General features: G+C 38.9%; 1 long non-coding RNA gene and 4 other non-coding genes across 5 annotated transcripts in view; 2 read left to right on the plus strand and 3 right to left on the minus strand.

The window, feature by feature from the left end:
• LOC135172726 (uncharacterized) overlaps positions 1–15480 on the minus strand; it is a 152846-nt gene that overhangs the window by 94320 nt on the left and 43046 nt on the right. The window lies entirely within an intron of this gene.
• Positions 7962–8045, plus strand: Trnal-uaa (transfer RNA leucine (anticodon UAA)). Its single transcript has one exon. It is a non-coding gene; the product is annotated as a tRNA-Leu (tRNA).
• On the minus strand, positions 11791–11862 carry Trnaa-ugc (transfer RNA alanine (anticodon UGC)). Its single transcript has one exon. It is a non-coding gene; the product is annotated as a tRNA-Ala (tRNA).
• Positions 12271–12342, plus strand: Trnaq-cug (transfer RNA glutamine (anticodon CUG)). Its single transcript has one exon. It is a non-coding gene; the product is annotated as a tRNA-Gln (tRNA).
• Positions 12730–12809, minus strand: Trnal-uag (transfer RNA leucine (anticodon UAG)). The gene has a single exon. It is a non-coding gene; the product is annotated as a tRNA-Leu (tRNA).

The following is a 15480-nucleotide window of genomic DNA, read 5'->3' on the forward strand; positions in this document are numbered from 1 at the left end:
TGCAGACCTTCCCTTGTTTTCTGCCCCATTGTGCTGGTCGCCACGCTCTCATCTCTTCAACCATCATATCGCTACTAACAGGACAGATTCAAAAAGGAAGGAGAGTAAAATAGACTCTCGTTTTTTGTATTGAGAGCATATTCACTTTGTTTTTTCTTCTACTGCAGCTCAATCACAACTTCATACGGTGAAAAAAAAAAATGAAAGAGAGGAGGGATGGAGGGAGAATCGATGAATGTCGAACGTTAATTGGCCTCGGCTGAAGCATCGCTTTTTACAGCAGGTTTTTTTTTTCGAGTTTCATCTCATTGGACGGACGAAATCGTAAACGAAGAAGCTGTCAGCTATACCGCATTTCTTCTACTGTGCGATCAGTTACCTTTGCTAGAGAAACGATACTTTCGCGATAAATGAGTATCTTGGAGTAACTTGTTTATGTTTATACGCAGCACATAATTCTGGGACGGTTTGCGAATGAGAGAAAAACGGGATTGTGGAGAAGTGACAAGAAGTTATAAGGTAAGGAGAGAAAATTACGGGTTGAGGATCGAGAATTGTTGAAGTGGTTAACACCAGTCTATTTCCTTATGATTGAAGGTGGTGATTGAATAATTTTTGTACATTTTGGTTCAGAATGAGTTATTTTCAAGAACATGTTTTTTCCAGAGAATATAATTTGTCCGTAGAATAAAAGGTGGACAATGATTGAAAATAAAATGAATTATGTCATATGTGAAGACATTCAACAGTCACGATTTTCATGATTTTCTCAAATCGGAAGCATCGCAATTTCCAGACAACTAATTGCATTCTTGGATAACGATTGTTGCCTCCAATGAACCTCTCATAAAATTTTGAAAAGACATCAATCTTCTCAAACAACATAAAATTGCCTCAATCCGTAATTTTTTAATTCCCGTAACTTCATTCCGGTTTAACGATTATGCAAGACCAAACTATTCTGACTTAACTATTTGTTCGACGTTTAAACTCGATCCTCCATCACCACCGGAATACCCGTTTCAAACCGAAGGTTAATGACGTGTCAGGGTAATAATGGCAGTCTCATCATTCTGTACAACCTAAAAACTGAGGTAGCAACCCCTCGAGAGTGAGACAGCCAGAAATTCACGGTATTTTGCATCGCCAAGGCATATGTTTAAAAGCTCTCGAGTAATTGTCCATTAAAAGTACACAGCCGGTTTTCGTGTATAAAGTCGATGGGTATGAGAGCCGAGCGAAAAGTGAGAGGAGAAGGCTAACTCACAATGGACAACGAAAGTCGTTAAAGGGGTGGGCTCGATTAAATTTCATTATCAAATTTTACGATTATTTGGGGCGGGATGCACCCCTAGAAAACTTGCAAGAGTGAAAAATAAATGAAATACTTCTTTTAATCCGTCAACGCTGTCGAGGTGTCAGATACAGAGAATAAGTGGAAGGAAAATTACTAAACAAATCAAGTAATCGTGCAGTAAACACCGTACATGAAAAACGATTAAAACTGTACATGAAATTAAGAAAAAATAAGAGAAATTCGGAAAAGGCGCCTCTTCACATTCAGATCTCTTTGAATTTTACAGTAAATATTAATTTTCATTTGACTTTTCGAACAACTAGAAATTCCATTGACCTTTTCACCCCTCGAGAAAAACTGACGTTAAATTTATTAAATATTATGCAAGTGTTCTTATCTCACTCCCCGAAAACATTAGTTTTCAACAGCACTCAGAGACACATTTAAAAAAAAATGAGTATTATCATCCACCTGAGAACGCCTAGAATGTAAAAAAACTATAAGTGCAAAATAGAGAACTGTTAATGCAAAAACCAAGTGATATCATAATACGTGCACTTATGGCCCATAGCTGGTAGTCATGGACAAAGCACTTGTGGCATCATCAACGAAGCCAAATGCATAACTAATATAAACCACATGACAACTGTGAGATAGGTGTCAAGTGACTTTTTGAAATGTCCGCCACTAATGTTCTATCCGCGGGATAAAGTGCTCATAATGCCTTTGGTGGAGGCTGATTGTACCGAAAAATGAGGCAAGTATCGAGTTGGGTGAAAGCAAATGCAAGAGAGATGGAAGAATACCAGTGAAAACATTAGCGGTCACTTCTGGACTTGCTGTTATGTACCTTTTAGATATGATACTCGTCGCGCTCAAGGTGGTCGCTTGCATTAACATGGATTATAACGTTTTAAGGATTGTATATAAAAATGTTAAGTGGTGACGATTTATGAAACTCAGTGAGGATTTCAATTTCAATTTTTGGAGAAATTAATTGATATTTTCAACTGTTCAATACATTTGGTAGAATATTTGCGATGCATTAACATAAAACACTAAATGAACTTTTTACAAAACCAAATAAGATTTACTTACTTCGAACAAAAATGGTTAGCTGTTCACGACTATTCACTTGGTCATACTTAACTCTAACAGCTTAGCTAAATATACATTAGTACTTAACGAGTGAACAGCCAACGAGACCAGAGAGAGACCTTCGCCTTCAACCAAATTCATTTCCTAATAAACCAATACGTCACCTAATCAGCGAGACGAATCAACTGTTGAGCTTTTCAGACTGAAATTTTTCTGACAAAATCATAACAAATAATTGAAAAGACCGATCAATCAACAGTTGCCTTTCCCTGAATTATTTAGCCATTCGACCGTTTCAAATGCTCTCCAAAATCAATATCTCTTCTCCAGTTAAAAAATTTAATTCTCTCCCTTGAAATTCCGCCTCCTCTCTCCATCATCACCATAAAAATCAAAATAATAGGTATCCCCCGATAATTTCACTTTATTTTTCTCCTTTATTCACCATCATAGGCCTCTGTAAATGGTTCTCTCGGATATAGAAAGCAAACTGTAGTCGTTATGACCAAGCGAGTGAACATTATCGGCTCGTCGAAAGTACTCGTCATCGACTCTCCAGAAGCATTTTGGATGTTTTAACGTGGCACTAAGAGACCCAACGACGAATTACGAGAATTACAGTGGGAGTTCTAAAGCGAAACGTGCTGCACTATAAACTCTGGCACACCGAATGATGCAGGAGATCCCTTATCGGTTAGCAAGTATTTCGACTTGTGAGGGGAATTGAAGGTGACTAGTTGTAAGGCGAACAATTCGCATTGAAATCGTAGACAGAATAACCCCATGCCAGTATAATATAAGACCCTATCGTCCTAAACGTTCCTAAATGAATCGTTAATCGTTAACTGCATGGGGTTATAACACGACTTCTATTCGTTATAAACCGGAAATTCGAAGGCCCAGAGACACATCAGCCAAGTTTGAAATCGTTCGTTCATTCCTCGGTACCATTTACTCGTCTCTTTCTGGCACAGGATAATAAAGTTGACGGAGACTTTATTACCGAGTGTTGGGGGCTAGCCAGTGGCCAGTGAAGCATCCACCAGGAGTCGACCGGTCGTTTCGAATAAACGCCTGCATTAAATACATTTTTTTTTTCTTTTTCGTTTTGTTTCCTCCTCTTTATTTCGTTTCGCTCTGTCCCTTTGTCCAGTATGGACAGAATATGGTGGAACTAATGCTCGTAAAGAGGTCACTCGTTTAATACCAAAATACCCGGGATATTTTGAATTCTTTGGGCTTTATTGACTCACCACAATGCTACGTTGATTGCGTGTCGTTTAGATTTTTTTTTTTCTGTTTTGTTGTATTGTTTGGAAATTGCTGGAGGGATCGTAAAGTTTGTTACATTGCGGTTGAAATATGAATATGGAAGGTAAACGGACCTGTGCTCGTAGTCTAGTCATTTGGATAGTTCTAGGAATTTTTTAAGGGTGAATTATGATTGGTGTAATTATTTTAGTTTGTTAAAAAAGGAACAGTCATTCTGCGGAGAGGAAAAGAAAATATCCTATTTGCAGTAACTGGCACTATGAAATAAATAGACAATAACAGTCTATGCACTGATATTGATACAATTATGAAATTAATAATATCGCGTGAATGACAAATTAATGATGTGAGGCACCTGAAATCAATGTTGCAACAACGAAAATATGTAAAAATTCACGAAAAGTGCAGGGAACCTCGCGGAGAAAATTTTGACCTACCACATCCTTCTCCTTTTTATAGCCTCTATCCTCGTGTTCCCTTGAGACTCCGTAGAGCGGAATAACCCAGCCATAAACATCCCGAAGGATAATTAACCCTTTGAGAACTTTGAGGCTTTGACGGATTTTAATAATCTTAAAAGACAGCAAGAGCTTTGATTAGTACTTCACTTGTTATATGCTGACAAACGACAATGACTTGCTGCCTGTCAACGAGCCATGAGCACGTATTTACAGACTACCTCCCGTTCTATTCAGTTTTTCAGTCAGCAAAGTAACTACGTTCAAAAGGAAAACGGCGAGTAAAATTGTAAAAAAAAACCAACCCTTGTCAATTAAAATTCTTGCAACTTCCAAAATTTCCAAATGATTTTTTCACATGAACGGGGAAAAATTGGTCATGAAAGTTGTGGCTAAAATGATCTCTCGTTAGAATGTTTTTAAGGGGTAACAATTCTGATTTTTTTTTAATAAATAATTGACGAATAACCTATAGATATCGAGTGATAATGAACGAATGGATGAAAGGGGAAATGATGGACGTGCAGTGCAGCAGAGAATTTCAGTAGCATGTACGTCGATGCACAATGCTTTGATGTATCGGCATAAAAAGACTGGTCCCGTGTGGCATCGTTGAAAAGCGACGACAGTGAAACATGAAACAATCCTTCAGTAGCTAATAACACACGTGGATTATTTCAAAAAAACTAATTTTTACCCTGCGCTTCACGTACACAAAGTCAAAGGGCCGTAGGTTGTTGCATGTACAGCCCCAGTCAGCTTGGTAAACCCTCTTTACCCTGCCCCTTGTTTTTGTCCTTTCATGCACAATACATCCGGTTGCATTCATTTATCCAGATTTTTCAGATTTTTTTTTCTCACACATGTTTCTCCATCATCATTGTTGACATGAAGCAGAATTTTTGGGAGCGAAGGATCGGTGGATGGAGATAATTAACCAGAAGATTGTGATGGTTCGGGGGGTGGAATTTTTCGGACATGATTTGGGGTAACGAGATGAATGGGTTCGATAATCTTCCATGTGGCCTGAATTTCCATCTAGTTCCTTTTTAACCTGAGGTAAAAATAAATGCAACGGTTTCCCGACGGGGGAATAAATGTCCTGAAGATTGTCAGCCGTAACTCAGACCGAATCACTTGAGAGATGATCCCCGGAATGTCTCCGATAAAGATGAATGGTTCTCCAGCACATGGTAAACGAACGACATGCTGAAGAGGCGACAAAATTTTGGCTTCGCGCCTTTGTCGCCTCCATCGCACCCCCAAACAGAAAAAATACATGTGTCCATCCGACAACAAGCGGAAGAAAAATAATTAATCTTTCATCTCCAAGTTCGTTTCTTAAATTTTAAACTCAAATTTTTCTAGTCAACTCCACGAAAACATTCATCACAGATTTAAAATAACAAGAAGTTACCACTGATTTTTGTTTTCAATAAATGACAATAGACATCGTGATTTTCACCCGGAATTTTTGCTAACGAAAAAAGTCGAAAATAGGCGCTATTCCCGAGAAATATAAAAGCCCGTGAGGACAATGCATTGGGATTCCACGTCCCTCACAATTGCTGTCGGGGCTTCTATACCGAGAATCCTTGCTTTATCCCTCGGAGCAGGCCATATAACACGCGATCTATCCGAGAGTCTCAAATTCCGATTCTCTCGAGATCACTCGTCCGTTCCCAATCGAGCCTGAACAGAGATAAGAGAGTTTGCTGCAGTATAGACGGCAGGAGGATCACTGGTACAGCCGTGTACCACATAATGCCCAACTACATGCACATGTGTATGTATCAGTGAGAAAGTGGGGAGGGTAATACAAGCACTCGTATCAGCTGAAAGGGACTGAATGTCGTAAAATGTCAAGAGCCTTTTGCGAGGGATGAGAGAGCGCGGCGAGGGTTCGTGTCGCCAACTCGTGGAAATCAATTTTCGTCTCGTGGACGATCTGATACTGACGATTAGTCATCCTTTGAATCATTCAAAATGGATCTACAGTTTAACAATGGCGCCAATTACCCGCAGAAACCTAATTATTTCATCTCACCTAATGATTGAAACTGAAATTATGTCTCATTTGCGCACGCAAACAAAATTTGGATCAATATTAGAATTCTAGCGTTCTCATTACCAAGAATATACTTCAAACATTTTCAATCTAATGAATTAATTATTGTACAAGATGATTTAATTAATGAATTAAAAAGAGTGACAAATGAATAGAAAAGTTCATCAAATCAAATTAAAATGAGGTACTCCCGAAACACGAAAACGATGCAACAAACTCTAACTAAATCCAGTTATCATTAGATTGAACTTTCCCCCAAGGGCATCAATGCATTTGCATACGGTAAAGCGATGGCAGCATCGAATGTAATGGAAAGGGTTTGACCACACAAGGTTCAATGGGTTACAGTGGTGCTTCCACACCCATTATCACCACCAATGGGAATGAGAATTGGGGTGAAAAAGGGCTGAATTGTTCAGACACCGTCGTCAAGCATCCACCCCCAATGAGCCCCCGACAATTGATATGTAAATTGAATTTCACGCTTGTCGTCAAGAAAAAAAAAACAAACAAAAGAACATTTCGATAACAGCACTTAATTGAAAATCATTTGAGGATCGTTCAAAGAACCTCCGATGGCCATTTCTCAAAATCAAAGGAGAACAACCGATTTTGGGTACAAAGAGCCATTGTCCGTAGATCGTACGCGCCGATTAACCCGTTCGTTAATCTACATAATTAATTAACGGCGAGAGAATGAAGGAGTCAGATAGGAAGGTTTCAAATAACGAGGGTTCATTGCCTACCACCGGGTAGAATGAGACGACAGGAGATAGGATTTTGCGTGTTGCATTACGGAGTTAAGTTGATGGAGGAAAATTAGAAATCGAGAGAATGAGGCACTCTAGAGTCGAGTAAAACTAATGCCGAGGACATTCGGCTAAGTGACTGAGAATTATTACGTTAATGATGCTATGGGGGTGGCTTCGGGCATGAAACTCAAGGTGCAGACTGGTACGACATCATGAGACATCACGCGATAGCGGTATCAGCATGGTAATGCTTGTGTTACAATGGGGACAATATCAACCCTCCACCGTCTGCCTTCACTAGTGAAAATCTTTGGCTGAAATTTCTACTGCACTAGTTGATAATTTTGTGAAATGACAATAAACTGTATCAATTCATAACAAAATAAAGATTTTCCGCTGGTTCTTGTTTGGATTGAGGTTGGTTCCAGTGGATTATTATCAACACAAATCACTAAATAATTCGACGTTGTGCTTACACGCATGTAAAAAATTTTAATGTGGTCCCAACAACCCTCAGCATCTCTTTTTTCCAAATAGATAATTTAAATTGAAGTAATATTATGGAAAAAACCGACAATCCATTAATGTCAGACATTACGGTCACTCGGAACGATCGATTACCCCCACCTTCTTGTGGGCAAAGGCACTCTAGCCAACCGTAGATTCGAGACTCATCGGATATCCATTAATCATATATGAGTATAAACTATTCTTGTGAATAACGACTGCATTATACAAATTGCCATGATTTATTCAGCGACTTCAGGGATTATTTAAAACAGTTTTTGGGGGAACGATTGATTATGCAGGTAAAATTCGTCTAGTTGTCTCATTACGTAAATTATAAGTGAAAAAAGGGAGGTTATGAATGATTTATAACATTGCGTTCTTTACTGGAGGATAAAATTGGAAATTTGAGTTGAAATCGTGAGGTATTCAGATCACTTTGTAAGGTGATTCCACGGCGAATCACCTTGCGAGACTTTATCCATATTCTAATGCATAAATGGCCAGATGCTAGGTTGGCCGAGCGGTCTAAGGCGCCAGATTTAAGCTCTGGTTCCCGTATGGGAGCGTGGGTTCGAACCCCACACTTAGCAAATTTTTTGTTCCTAGATAATTAATAAATCATCATTATATAACTGCTGATGATATTTTGAATAAATATGAAAATTTTCGAGAGCTGAACTCACGATGAAATTCGCTGTTATCACTCTTCGAGAATACGTAATCTATTGGATGTACCGATAATACGACTCTTGTCAGTGAACGCTGAAGAAGGAAGTTACGTATAATTTTCAAATAAGGCCCCAGCATTGATGTACTTGTACGTACAATTTTTTTTAACTGAATTCGTAATATGTAATTACTAGGAGACGACGAAATTTTTCCGAAATCGATACAAAAGTATTTCTTCATATGTCACATTAATCTCAATGTTATCCATTTAATGAATAATCATAAGGCAAATTCCCCCATGAAACAGCCATCTAAGCTTAACTAATTATCGAACATTCATCCAAACATTCTCCAACCAACGGAATTAGCATGATAAAAGATAACACCGTGAATTACTGGAATTATCGACATAAGGTTTTTTGCTGGTGATGCAGCAGATGAGGCAGCGAAAAATGAGCCGATTAAATGAGATTAGCAGACTGGCAAAAGCCTGGAAGGGGGGTTAGACGTGAACTCGAAGCCGGACCCTTTTCCCAGAAGACCTGGGGGTCTTCGAGGTCGTAAAAGTGCTGTCGCGGGTACCCCAAAACATTACGATCATGAGGAGCGAGAGTTTTACACCAGTCATAAGTGAAAAGAGAAAGAGGAGATACGTTGAAACGCCTGTCACAACAATTTTCCCAAAAAAAAAGAGGACAACACAATGTGTGGGACACTTGTAATTTCGTTCCATCGCATCTGTTGTCATCCTCACGTTACCGGGTGCCGGTTCTTTATTCTCGCGATATAAAAAGAGATAAAGGGATAAGAATTGAATATATAGCGAATGAGGATGGAGAGGCAGAGAGAGGTACGGAATTTTTTGTACAACCCTTCAAGCCATCACAATGGCTGTCTGAAAATGTCGACAGAGTCAAGAGGTACAAAACTTTGTGGTTAGAAGATTCAACAAAAGATTAAACTAGTCATTTCTGTCTCTTGACTTCTTACAGACATAGCTTTCCACATTTCCACCCGTCCATGTTTGCTCCTGTTATTTGAACAGTCTACCCCCTAACCATTTGTAAAATCGATAAAAATCGAATCAAAAATGAATGCCGGTGTAACTCAATCCTCAAACCGTCTCATCGAATGCAAAAAACTGGAAAGTGAATCCGGTTAAAGTACTTTTCTGCTTTCGAAACATCCCTCCTACTAGGAACAGTCTTATTTCTTTTATTTCCCTAAACCGTTTAACGGACTCTCCCCGGAAAATCGTATTTCGGATATTCGGGCATTCAAGAGGTGACGTCCTATGAAATCCTGTTAGAGTTTTGGATATTAAATTTCAATCTCTGAACTATAACCCCCAACTTCTGTCGGAATCAATTTCAAATGCTCCGAAATAATGCTTTACTTGAATTAGAGTCACTTATCATTGATTATCTTCATCGCGGCACGACAAAGGAAGGATGAAAGTTAATTAACGATGTTGCCGAACGATAAATAACGTTTTAGAGACATTATTGGACGGTAGCAATCAAACAATGGATGACAAATTGTGTAAAGACAACACGAATCTGGGGGATCAGCAGATCGAGCTGCCGTTTGACCAGTGGCTTTGGTCTTCTGTCATCAATATGGCCGGGGCGGACATAATCTCGCGCGATAGTTGCAAGGCACGAAGGAAGAAAAATGGTTTTCCAACATTTTCCTCTCCAGACTGAGTCGTTCCCTCATGTTTTGTCTTGCTATCAGCTCACACATTCCCATCTCTGTTCAACTCAAGAAATGGGATTTATCAAGTTATTTATTCGCTGACCTGCCGTCTACCCCAGGTTGGACAAATTGCTGCTGTAATTTTGGAGGAGAAGATTGGTTTTTTTAATCACTGAATCATAATGGAGCTTTTGGTAGGGATCCTTTCAATCTTGTGGACTTATTCTCGCGTAGGCACTGGGTAGTTCAGATGATAAGGGTGCACAGATGAATACTGGCATGTTGATTCACAAAACGTGTACACAACAGCAAGATCGGATCAGAGGTGCGCGTGAAGACAGGTCTTAGGAGGCTTCCATGAGGATAGAAGTTGCAAAAAAGAATATACAAAACAGAAAATACGGACTGGCAATCGTAAATGTTTAATATCGTGATTAAAGGCGCCAGGCGTTTCTCATTATTATTTCAGTCTGGAGGACGTTTTGCCCGTGGACTCAAGCCACCGCGTTTCTTTACAAATCTCACTCTTATTTTCCTCTTCCCTCCTCCTCGCTCACTCAGGGTTTAGCCCTTCCACGACCATCTTTTTTTTCTGCTATCTACTTGGCTTTAAAATCCTCCGGAAAATTAGCCGCCTAAAAATTTAAAGCTCTTCCCCTGTTCGCACACTGGCCAAACAAAACGACAGAAGTAAAATAAGAAGGAGGAATACAAATAGCCGACGACACGCCATATTATCTTCTTTGGCACTGAGTAGAATAACATCCTGCTCCTCTTTCGTTTTGAATTCTGGTTTAATTCATACGATGAAATAAATCGTCGAAGATTCAGTCCACATTTTTGAAAAAACAATTTCACCTTTGTGACTCAATTTGAAACATCATTTTTCTGAGTGTTAAAAACTTCAGAGTAAAATAACGCGATAACACACATGTCCACATTTGATATTATCGGATTTAGATATGATTTAATGTGACCCAGACATATCCGTGAAGTGTAAAATAGTAAAAGATAGTAAATTCGTAAATAAAATTTTCACAAGAATGACATAAATGGTCATACGCTTCAGTGCTGACCCTAAAAACCTTAGGTCAGATTACGATATCCATGGACTCCCTGTGATTTCTTTATGGTGTTTTCACGTAGTTATTCTCTCTTCCATTCTCCCAAAAGGATATAAAATGCGGTGCCGCCAATAGTATGAGACTGGACAGAATATTATAACGCTCGAGTGACAGGGGAGGTCAATTTCATATGTGAAATTCTTCACCAAAACATGCAAATACCACTGGGCATTCACGGAACCATACTCTATCAATTTTTCAAGGGGTGAAGTGATTTTTTCATCGTATTTTATAAATAAACTGAATCAACTAGTTCAATATATTGAATACGAAAGAAGAGCATATTCACAGTTGGCATTTTTCACTCACTCACAGCTATCTATTTCAAGTATCATCTCCCCTTTATATTTTTCGTTTTCTACAAGATTAATACGACGAAATAATATAAAGCATCACAGAAGAAAGGGGAATACCTCACGCTATATCACGCGTGATTATTCTTCGTATATTTGATCGAGATAAGTATAAAAGGAGCTACGTCATGACGCCAGCAATTCGGATGATAGCATCTTCCTTCTGCCGTGACAAGGGGACATGTCCTCACTATATGCGGTAGTTTTGCATATGACATATCTATGATCATTACGGTTCAATTTTTTTTTCTGTCCCAGAGTTATTTCTTTCACTTCCTTTTCTATAGGCGAATTTGCATATGATTGATTGGCCAAGTGGGAGTCAGTCATTGTTTTCAATGGTGTGTTATGTGATATTGTCTACTAGCTGTACTTTTATAAATATTGTTCAGGGTAATACAATTCCAATATCTCACAGTAATGGACTATTGTAATCTTCACATCTCATTACCATTTTTTTGCGAAAAAAAAGACGAAAAAATATAAAAAATTGGAGATGCCGGGGATCGAACCCGGGGCCTTTCACATGCAAAGCGAACGCTCTACCACTGAGCTACATCCCCAGTTGTGAATAGGCTGTGATCCGTTAGGTTTCCATATAAGTTACTGAAGGCAAGGGAATAATCGTTCGGTGAAAGGCCCCTTCGATTCGACAGTTGCTCGAAAACTGACCGAGGAAATAGGGCTGGCCTTTTGTTATACGTTTCTACAAACACGCACAATCTATTAGAATTTATGAGAAATTTGAAGTAAGGGTCTCTCCTCTCTAGCACTACCATTTGGTCTTTGGATAACTCTTCTATAGTTAAGACATGTCCTCCTGCTACTGGAGATGATTCTTTAAAGTATTTCACTGTCTCTTGAGATTTATTAACCCACTAACTCTGATATTCTAATCAACTGATTCTGATTTGAATCATAAAAACGCAATTTTTATCGTGTCACTCTATTTCGGATATGCGCGTCTTCAAGGTTCCATGGTGTAATGGTTAGCACTCTGGACTCTGAATCCAGCGATCCGAGTTCAAATCTCGGTGGGACCTGTATTTTTTGATTTGCATCACAGTAAATAACTTCAAATTTAATGATTTACAATCAATTCTTTTCCTGTAAACGTCTTCTAGTGCCAAGACGATCTATAACCTCATTACACTTTTTTTAAAAACATCTTCGGCGAAGTTTTGCAAAGTAAATTGTTGCAGTATTGTGGAATAGACTCACAGGATAATTACTTTAATCATTTTTCCTAAACCACTATTAACACGAATATGGTTCAAGAAAAAAAATTGAATTGTAAAATATTTGCAGCTTTCACGCCTAGAAATATGCTCCCCTCCGCCCTAGCTAAGGGGTAAAGGGGAAAATTAGTAGCCACATTATCGCTGATTATCAGATAAACAAATGATATTTCCGAAAATGTTTAAAAAAATTGACAGCGGTGGGATTCGAACCCACGCCCTTTCGGACTGGTGCCTAAAACCAGCGCCTTAGACCGCTCGGCCACGCTGCCTTTATTTCAGATTTTCTGAAAAATATTCCCTAATTAAGAAAGACATTAGTATCTGTGCTAATTATCTCAAATGTCCTGGTATATCAACTTAAATCTCCCAATATATGTTGACACCCAGTTTGATATAGGCTTGTGACATTCTAAAACTAGTTCTACGCTTTGATTTATCCCCATTGGAATATGTCATTGAAATAAGTAACACTTTTATTCTATTTTGCACACTTTATATTTTATCGATATACTTGGCTCTACTTATGCCAGGAGGTATGTTCCTCTAAAGATTCTAACGATAGACTAAACTCGGAAATAATATTTTGGGCCTCATGGACCGGAACATTTCCACCTCTGAAAAGGTTTTTATTTTATAGCCCCATGGCCACTTCTGGCCGCCAAATGTTGCTAAGTAAGGCGGGTAATAAAAATTTTTCCCCCTTTTTTTACATTCGGGGCCCTACCACCATAAAATTCTGGAACACATTTTTTTCAGAGGAGAAAGAGTGAATTTTGTATTTGGGAAAATCCCCAAAAATTTAACAATCCCCATTCATTCAAGTTTTTAATAGCACGTCTCTGACGAGCTAATGTCACCACCAGATATGTCTTTTTCTTCCAGCAATTATTTTTTTTAACATCGACATATCTTGTATATGCTTCATTAAAAAATATGGTTCACCATAAAATCCAGAGTGTCTTTCCTCCCTCTCGCTATAAGAAAAATGAGAAGACACTATCGATGCCCCGCAAGCTGAGGTAATTGCTTTCTTTCACAACGACGTCTCAACTTGAACGAAGAAAGCATCGGGGTCTTTTTCTTTTCTGTATTCAACATGCCCGATTACATTTTCACGCGATACGATCGTATTATAAAAATTCATACTCCTCACCCAGTAGCGGCAAGAGAAATTCAACTTTTTTCTTCACCCGTGCAATTTCAGTCCCTTATCTCACTCCACTGGGACTAAACATAAAACTGGCACTACGACTGCTGGCAGATCGATAAATTTACGTGAATATCCGTAACGCGGCATAAAATCGGATCAGTTTGGGAAATAAAGATCCCCTAGTTACTGTGCGAAATGACTGAAACGAAGAGCCATTGAAAATTGGATGGATTCAATTCATCGTTAAAAAAAAAACGAATCTAAAAATCCCGTTAACCAGTACAAGCGCAACTGGATAGGGTTAGCTACACCGAACAATTTAACAGATCTACCGAGAGAAACGTGATTTTCGACAATCTCCAGGACTACATCATAACTACATCAAACGATATAATTTGACGTGCATTTCCACTGTACTCTTTTCACTTTTTTTTTCGTCTCAATCTCCAACAATACGCTTTCCTTCTCCAGATAGTCAATCTAGGGTTAAGACATTGGAAATTCAATGAATCCTATTCTACGATAAACTTTCGCCGAATCACGCCACCACTTAACCATCGTAATACACGTCGTTGTCATCATGAATGATGAATGTGCTTCAAGCGACAGAGATGATCCCGATGACTTGCATCGACCGAATTACGCCCGCATGTTGCGCATCATAAAACTGAAGGGGAGGAAAAAATAAAAAAATGTTCTCGTGTGTGTGCCATTCATTGGCTGAAAATACGTTACAAAAGAAGAAGGCGTGTTTGGTCAATGCGAAATGAACTGCCATCGCCCAACTTGTGGATGATAAATTCATTATTATTCGTCGAGTCACTATATGGTGCTCCAAATTGAGTATCTGTGAATGATTATGAGAAACCGTAGTCAAGTAGCGAGTGCCGAATCATCGTCCAACGACGGTAGTATTCGTCAGAGAGTTTGCCTCCACTGCAATAATCATCTTCCCAATATTCACGTAATAATCGTGACATTTAATGACAATTGATGTACCAACGGAAATGTCCGCGCCCTTCACAACCAAATCGCTCCATCGTGTTTCACGTCATCTAGTGCACCAGAACTATATCCACCAAAATCCATGTACATGTACATGCATGCACATGAATTCAAGTTCTATCACTTGTGTGCAAGGCATTATCTACCCTATGCCTATGTAAATCCACACAAATGAGAGAATCCATTGGTGTTAGTATTGGTAACTATTGTCTATCCAGCGAGAATACCAACGTCCCATTAAACATGATTTATTAATATTTTACCATGTCCCATACACTCGAAAATATCCATTGACCTGACTTATCACCACTACTATTCTCCAACCGTGAAGATACGATAACAATTTAATCTATAACCGTGAAATACTGATCTCAATAATTTTCAACCTTAAAACTTGAATATACGAACAATGGAGTTACCTAAATTCCCGCTAATTGTCATCCTTCTCCCGAAAATTCACAATCCTGGAAATCCGGATTTGTCCCCAAAAAGGGGGTGGGGGAGGGTCGAATAAATGGCGACGAGATAGGGAAACGGCCAAGAGGAAAAGTGCGACGTGCATTTACCCAGAGTCGTGGAGAAATGACGTAGTATGGGTTTTTGGTGCACAGATAAAAACCGAATAGAATGATGCTCTCTCCAATACCCACTTCCATATATCAGTGAACTATAAAACTAGAGATTTTCCTCACCCCTCATGCCCCCCTCCCCTTCCGAATTTTGCATAGAAGTCTGCGGCAATGCAACACACGAAATATCGTGGACATTTATCATTTCAGAACGAC

Source organism: Diachasmimorpha longicaudata, chromosome 2 (assembly GCF_034640455.1).
Source record: "Diachasmimorpha longicaudata isolate KC_UGA_2023 chromosome 2, iyDiaLong2, whole genome shotgun sequence".
Lineage (NCBI taxonomy): Eukaryota > Metazoa > Arthropoda > Insecta > Hymenoptera > Braconidae > Diachasmimorpha > Diachasmimorpha longicaudata.